General features: G+C 47.7%; 1 pseudogene; it reads left to right on the forward strand.

The window, feature by feature from the left end:
* The first annotated feature begins 3,686 nt into the window (after positions 1–3,686).
* LOC139006444 (pre-mRNA cleavage complex 2 protein Pcf11 pseudogene) lies at positions 3,687–6,516 on the forward strand (annotated as a pseudogene).
* Positions 6,517–7,350: the final 834 nt, after the last annotated feature.

Raw genomic sequence — 7,350 nt, forward strand, 5'->3', positions numbered from 1 at the left:
ATTAAGTAAATGCCACCAAAAAAAGCTACATGCAAAGTGATTTTTTTATATTCTGTAACTGAATCACTTAGTAATGTTCCAAACTTCACAATCATTTTATGACATCTATTATATGGATTCTGTTAATAACACAAAAAGTATATTTTCTATTCCAAAGGTTACAGGAATTTCTTTGTTTTTTCTCATGTTGTTGTTTACTCTTCACCAGAGGATATTTTCTCCATTGATTTTTAGAGAGAGAGGTAAGGAGGGAGAGAGACAGAGTGAGAGAAACATCAATGTGAAAGAGACATATGGATTGGTTGCCTCTGTACAGGAGATCTGAGCCTGCAACCAAGGTATGTGCCCTTGGCCAGAATCAAACCCAGACCCTTTAGTACACAGGCCAATGCTCCAACCACTGAGCAAAACTGGCTAGGGCAGAAATTTCTTTTTCTTATTAACAAGTGTATTGATATATAATTCACATAACATACAATTCACTCTTTTAAAGTATAAAATTAATGATTTCAGTATACACATTGTCTATTAACGTAGCCAATTTATCCACCAAGCCTTGCCTTCAGCAAGACACTTCATCCCAGACCAAAAGTGATAATTTCAGGAACTACATAACATGTGTTACCAGTGTCCCACTTTCCAATGGTAACTGGTTTCTTTCCACCTCTAAACCAAAACTTGATCAGATATCCAAACCCAGATCTCCATCTGTGATAATCCATTGGCTATAATCACTTTCTTCACACAGTGCTTCAAATACTATTATTCAGAATTCAGTTGCAGGAAACAATAATCTCTACACTTTAGGTATCTTGAGCATAAAAGAATAAAATAGCTAAAGAGAATTAGGTACTTATAAAAAGCACTTGATCTCTTAGGGTCAGAAGAAAGTGAGGAGAAGGGGAGTCAGAATTTTATCTTCAATTTTACCTCAATGATCACTTCTATTACAATTATGTTGATTTTTGCTGTAAAGAATAATCTTAAATCTTTGATTGGTTTTCTACTCTCTATTCTCTACATCTATCATCTCGACCTAGACCAGGGGTGGGCAACCTTTTTGTGAGTGCGTGCCAAAACCAGCAAAATATCTGACTCAAAATTCTTCTGCGTTCCAACCCTAATTTTTTGAGAACATGTTACGCCTACCTGGTATCTCTTAATGTGTACGAATGTGAAGAACCTTGATGATATAATAAAATTCATTTGAGCGACAAAAACACAGTATATGATGATGAAAAATAGATTTATTTTTAATGTATACATGTTATGTAAAATTATTTATTTACCTAAGATGCACCTACACTGAATTTATCTGAAAAATAAAAAAGTCGATATTAAGAACAAAATTGTAAATGGAAGATTATAAGGGAGGGTTTCGCGTGCCAGCAAAAGTTACTGGTGTGGTATGTTTGGCATGCGTGCCAGGGGTTGCCCACCCCTGGTATAGAACTTCTCCACTTAGGCCCATCTGGTGTTTTCTCATGGGCTATGTTAGACACATGCTCAGGGAAAAATGGTGACACAAAATGAAGAGTTGACAATGGAGGAGAATTTGGAGGGGACGGAAGATCAGGACAGTTTTCAGAGAGGGTAATTATGCAGGTCTATTACAATGCCTCTCCGTGGGACTCCTAGAAGCAATCTCCTCTAACCGCAGCCCAATCACTGCAACGTGGCTACAGTATGCTTTGTCAAAAGCAAAGCTAATCTTAAGGGTTTTTTGACCTTGTTTGGTTCTCCATTGCCTCCTAGATGAAACTGAAGGTTCTTCACAATAGGTCCCATCTCCTGTCACTCCTTCCTCATCTTACCCCTACTCAGTGCACTCTCTGCATTTCTGCGACCTTCCAAACGTCCATAGTGGGAGTTTCTGGCCGGATCCTCCCCACGAGGCCTGGGCATCAGGCTGCACAACTGGGGGTTCTACTGGGGAGGTGGCCAGGGTGGGGTCCTGGGGCTGAGGAGGCCCTGATCCCCCCCCCCCAACCTGGCCCTCAGGCCAGCCAGCTGAGGACACGCACAGTTCGGGGCACAAGAGGGCCTGTCTGGGAAGAGACGCTCACTTGCCACGGCTTCACCCACCAGGATGCTGGGCGCAAGACCCTGCGCTGAGGCTTGAGGCTGGGCCACGAGGGAACGGGGTGGAGTGGGGCTTGCCTGCCCAGGTCTGACTGGGGTGGCTACCAGGTTGTGTGTGTGTGAGGACCCATGGCTGCGGCCACAGCTGCGGCCACAGCGGCGGCCACAGCGGCGGTGAGTGCCTCCCCTGGGGGAGCTGCGGGTGCCCCTGAGGAAGTTGGTGCCCAACCGAGCCAGGAGCTGCAGTGTGTGTCTGGAGAAGCAGAGGATGGTGAGTCAGGTGGTGCATGAGGTGGGTCTTTGGGGTCCTGCAATCTTGTGATGGGGGAGCTGGAGGGGAGGGCAGGGAGGGAAACTTGGGCAGTGTCCGGCCAAGGTGACCAGGCTCTCTGCCCTTTCAGACCAAGAGGCCGGAGCGCCTGGACACATCCCGGGGCATGTCCCTGTATGAGGTGCGTGGGACAGTGGAACTGAGCAGGAGGTGAAGGGGACGCCAGGCCTGGGGTACTCGGGCATCATGCAGGTGGGGAGGTGGGCCTGGAGACACAGAGGCCAGCCCCCCTATGTTCTGCGAGTGCTTGGAGCCCTGGGGGGCAGCCAGGCCAGAGGATGTCTGCGGCACTGGGATACGCACAGCCCACAGGGGCAGAGACCCAGGCCACCTGGAGGCAGGTGCTGGAACTGATGGGGTTTGTCTGTGGCCAGAGCAGCTGGGAGGGCAGGAGAGAATGGACAGGTGGGGCTCACTGTCTGCTCCTAGGGGTCAACATCGGTGCCACTCCTGGGGCTGGTAGCCTGCCGGAAGCCCGTCCACCCTTGCTGCTTGACACAGTCACTGCAGGGAAGAAACATCTGCACAGCTTATGTTTCAAGGCACCTGGCGTATATGGCATATGTTTGCTCCCCCTCTTAAGGCTGTGTTTTAAACAGGAATACCTCCCTGAGAAAGGTTGTTTCCCCAGGTGAGGATTTTCCCCTGGAGTTAGGGAGGGAATAAAACCCCTTAACTAAGTGCCAGGCGGGTAATCACTTTAACTACGAACAATCACACTGAAGCTACATAATCTTTACTCCCTGGAATGCAGATAAGAAACGCCCCAACCTTTGAAATAGAAATGGATAGGATTAAAATCAACTGGTATAAACACAGCTGTAACAAGACCATAAAATACAGAAACTGGCTGGAGAGCCTGGCTAGAGAACCTGGCTAGAGACCCTGGCTAGAGACCCTGGCTAAGAGAATCAACTGAAAGCTGCTGTCTGTGTCCTTCCTTCTTTGCCGAGTCCTCCACACCTTTGGGAACCCCTGGACCTGCTGGGGCTGCACCCCAAAAGAGGGTGCCCGAACAGGGTTCCCCTAGGAGCTGGAGCCGCCTGCGCCAGCGCCCTTGTGTGCATGTGGAGAAAGAGGCTCCTGAGGCCGCTGGAAGTGGACGGAGATCACCCGTGAGAAGGCGGCGTTGCCTACCGGGGTCCCCCCTGCCCCGTGTCGTCCCCCAACACCCCTCCGCGGTCAGCACGTGGTGAGGCCGGAGCGGGAGAGAGGAAGCGCGGTCCGGAGGGAGGCGGTTGTCCAGAGCGGCTGCAGCTGCGGCCCCGGCACAATGTCAGAGCCAACGCTGGCCGAGGCCGAGGCCGAGGCCGGTCCCGCGGGGGCCTGGGAGGACGCCTGTCGGGAGTATCAGTCATCCCTCCAAGACCTGACCTTCAATAGCAAACCGCACATCAATATGCTGACAAGGGTAGCCGAGGAGAACCTGCCCTTCGCCAAGGAGATCGTCTCTCTCATCGAGGCCCAAATCGCCAAGGCTCCTTCCTCAGAGAAGCTTCCTGTTCTGTACCTTATGGATTCTATCGTGAAAAACGTTGGGCGAGAGTATCTTGCTGCCTTTACTACAAATCTAGTTGCAACATTTATTTGTGTGTTTGAAAAGGTGGATGCAAATACTAGAAAACGTCTATTTAAGTTACGTTCCACATGGAATGAGATATTCCCATTGAAGAAACTTTATGCCCTGGATGTCAGAGTCAATTCATTAGATCCTGCTTGGCCTATTCGACCTCTACCCCCCAATGGGAATCCATCTAGCATCCATGTGACTCCTACATTTCTCAATAAATCGTCTGAAGAGCCTTCAGCTGGAAAGATTCGCCACTCTGGATGTAAGCAGTCACACATGCAAGACTTTATGCCACCTTCCAGGGAAGAAAGAAATGCTAAGAGAAGTGCTAAACAGGATGTTCGGGATCCAAAGCGAATAAAAAAGACTGAAGAGGAGCGGCCGCAAGAAACTACCAGTCAGCCTGTGGGTGGGCTCAGGTTTGAGGGACATCGGGGTCAACCTGTGGGAAATCTGAGGTTTGAGGGACCTCACGGTCAGCCAGCAGGTGAGATCAGATTTGAGGGCCCTTTGCTACGGCAGGGAGTTGGAATGAGGTTTGAGGGCCCCCATGGTCAGTCAGTAGCTGGTCTGAGGTTTGAAGGACAACATAATCCACTTGGTGGAAACCTTAGGTTTGAAGGTCCACATGGTCAACCAGGGATTGGGATCAGGCTTGAGGGACCTTTATTCCAACAAGGAGGTGGAATGAGGTTTGAGCGTCCTGTACCAGGAGGTGGACTGAGACTTGAAGGGCCTCTGCGTCAAGGTGGTCCAAGATTGAAAGGTTGTCACGCTTTCAGGTCTGATGGGCAGCCAGGTCAGCCCTCACTCTTACCAAGATTTGATGGATTACATGGCCAACCAGGTCCTAGATTTGAAAGAACTGGTCAGCCAGGCCCACAGAGATTTGATGAACCACCTGGACAGCAGGTTCAACCAAGATTTGATGGTGTTCCTCAAAGATTTCATGGTCCACAACACCAGCAAGCATCAAGGTTTGCCGCTCCCCTTGGTGTTCAAGGCGCACGATTTGACAATCATCCTTCACTAAGAAACGAATCCGTTTCTTTCCATCAGACTGGTCCATATCATGAGCCACCTGGCCATACTTTTAATGCCCCATCCCAAGGACTGCAATTCCAAAGACACAAACAAGTATTTGATTTGCCTCAAGGACCCAATTTTAATGGACCACATGGCCCTGGGAACCAGAGTTTCTCAAATCCGCTTAGCAGAGCTTCTGGATACTCTTTTGATGAAAAGAATCTTCAAAGCCCTCAATGTGGAAACTTTGGCAATTTACCTGCTCCGAGAACAGTAGGAAACATTCAGGCATCTCCACAAGTTCTGACTGGCGTTGCTCAGCCAGTACCATTTGGCCAGGGACAACAATTTTTACCAGTTCATCCACCAAATCCTGGAGCATTTGTTCAGAATCCTTCAGGAGCTCTTCCTAAGGCATATCCCGATAATCACCTCAGTCAGGTGGATGTCAATGAATTATTTTCAAAACTGCTAAAAGCAGGAATTCTCAAATTGCCCCAGCCTGATTCAGCGACAACACAAGTAAATGAAGTTGCTGCTCAGCCTCCCGCTGAAGAGGAGGAAGGTCAAAATGAAGATCGAGATGTTCCAGATCTTACCAATTTTACAACCGAAGAGTTAAAACAACGATATGATAGTGTTATAAATCGACTGTACACTGGTTTTCAGTGTTACTCTTGTGGAATGAGGTTTACAACATCACAGGCAGATGTATACGCAGATCACTTGGACGGGCATTATCGGCAAAATAGAACTGAAAAAGGCGCTAGCAGAAAAGTTACTCATAGACGTTGGTACAACAGTTCAGCAGACTGGATAGAATGTGAGGGAACAGCTGATTTGGAAGAACATGGAAAGAGCCAGTTTTTTGAAAAGGTGCATGAAGAAGTTGTGCTCAAAACTCAGGAAGCTGCTAAAGAAAAGGAGTTCCGAAGTGTGCCGGCAGGGCCAGCTGGAGCAGTGGAGAGTTGTGAAATCTGTCAAGAACAATTTGAACAATACTGGGATGAAGAAGAGGAGGAATGGCATTTAAAGAATGCCATTAGAGTGGATGGAGAGACTTATCATCCATCATGTTATGAAGATGATCAAAATACATCTTCATTTGATTGTACACCATCTCCCAGCAAGACCCCATTTGAAAACCCTTGGAACATTATGTTGAACACTGTCAAAAATGAATCGCAGGAACCCCGTGACAGTCCCAATGTTAAGGAAGAACAAATTGATGCCCCACCAGCGTGTACAGAGGACAGCATAGCAACACCCGTTGAGTGGAGAAGAGCCACTCGGAGCTGCTCCCGAGACGTGGGCTTTAGCCGTAGGAGGGGGGCGTGGGCACCTAGTGGGAGGCCATCAGCAAGGGCCCGGCCTGTCTGGGGCTCTCAACATCAGTCCCCTTCCTCTCCAGGCAAAGATGGGAAGTGCCCAGTCACGTGGCCTGAGCAAGCCCCTCCCCTTCTTAGGTTCCGGAAAGTACCGGTGACCCCTGCACCAGGTCCATTAAATGAAAACAGAAAATGATACAGTTGAGTCAGTTTAAATAAAATGAGAAAAGTATGTTTTTCTTTTTTTAAAAAAAAAAGCTGCTGTTTGGATCTAGGTGAAGAATTTTTTTTATGTATATATAGAACTCTCTGTAGAAATGGTCTAGCTGAGGCAGGGCCTTCAGCTATCATTTGGTTAATAAATACATTTTCGTATTTGCATAGCCCACTGCCTACACAGTTTCCGGTGCTTGTTGTGTGAAAGTTCTGTAGATGTGTGCAAATTTAACAAAACGAAATTGTTATGTATAAAAATGTACGATTTTCACTTGTGAAACTGTAAATTATAAATAAAAGCTATTTTTGCTACCCAAAAAAAAGACAATTGTGTCCTCAGCCGCCAGCCCTCTCCGCATGCACCTCCACACCTCTGTATTTTACTTCTGCCACCGCACCTCTGAGCCTTGGTATGCTTTTCTCTTTCCTTCTAGTTGCAGAATTTCCGCTCAGCCAGCCTTCCTGTGTTTCTGGATGATGTCTTTTAGTGGTATTTTGAAGTAGTTGTGCGAGGCAGCAATCTCCGGTGTTTACCTATGCCGCCATCTTGGTTTTCGGCCTCAATTTTTGGTTTTAATCCCCACCCAAGGATATGTTTTTATTGAGTTTTAGAGAGGAAGTGAGAGATTGATTGGTTCCCTCCTATACCAGTAGACTTGTACACATCCTAAGGCATGCTCCTGAAGTCCAATTTGCCCTTTGTTTTGCCGGGAGCCGGTTCATCCTTGCTGTTTCAAGGGACCTGGCATATATGGCATACTGTTCTTAATATGTTTGCTCACCTTCTTGGTGCTATG

The sequence above is a fragment of the Myotis yumanensis genome, unplaced genomic scaffold (genome assembly GCF_028538775.1).
Source record: "Myotis yumanensis isolate MYYU_CA2020_CCGP unplaced genomic scaffold, mMyoYum1.0.hap1 SCAF_3, whole genome shotgun sequence".
Lineage (NCBI taxonomy): Eukaryota > Metazoa > Chordata > Mammalia > Chiroptera > Vespertilionidae > Myotis > Myotis yumanensis.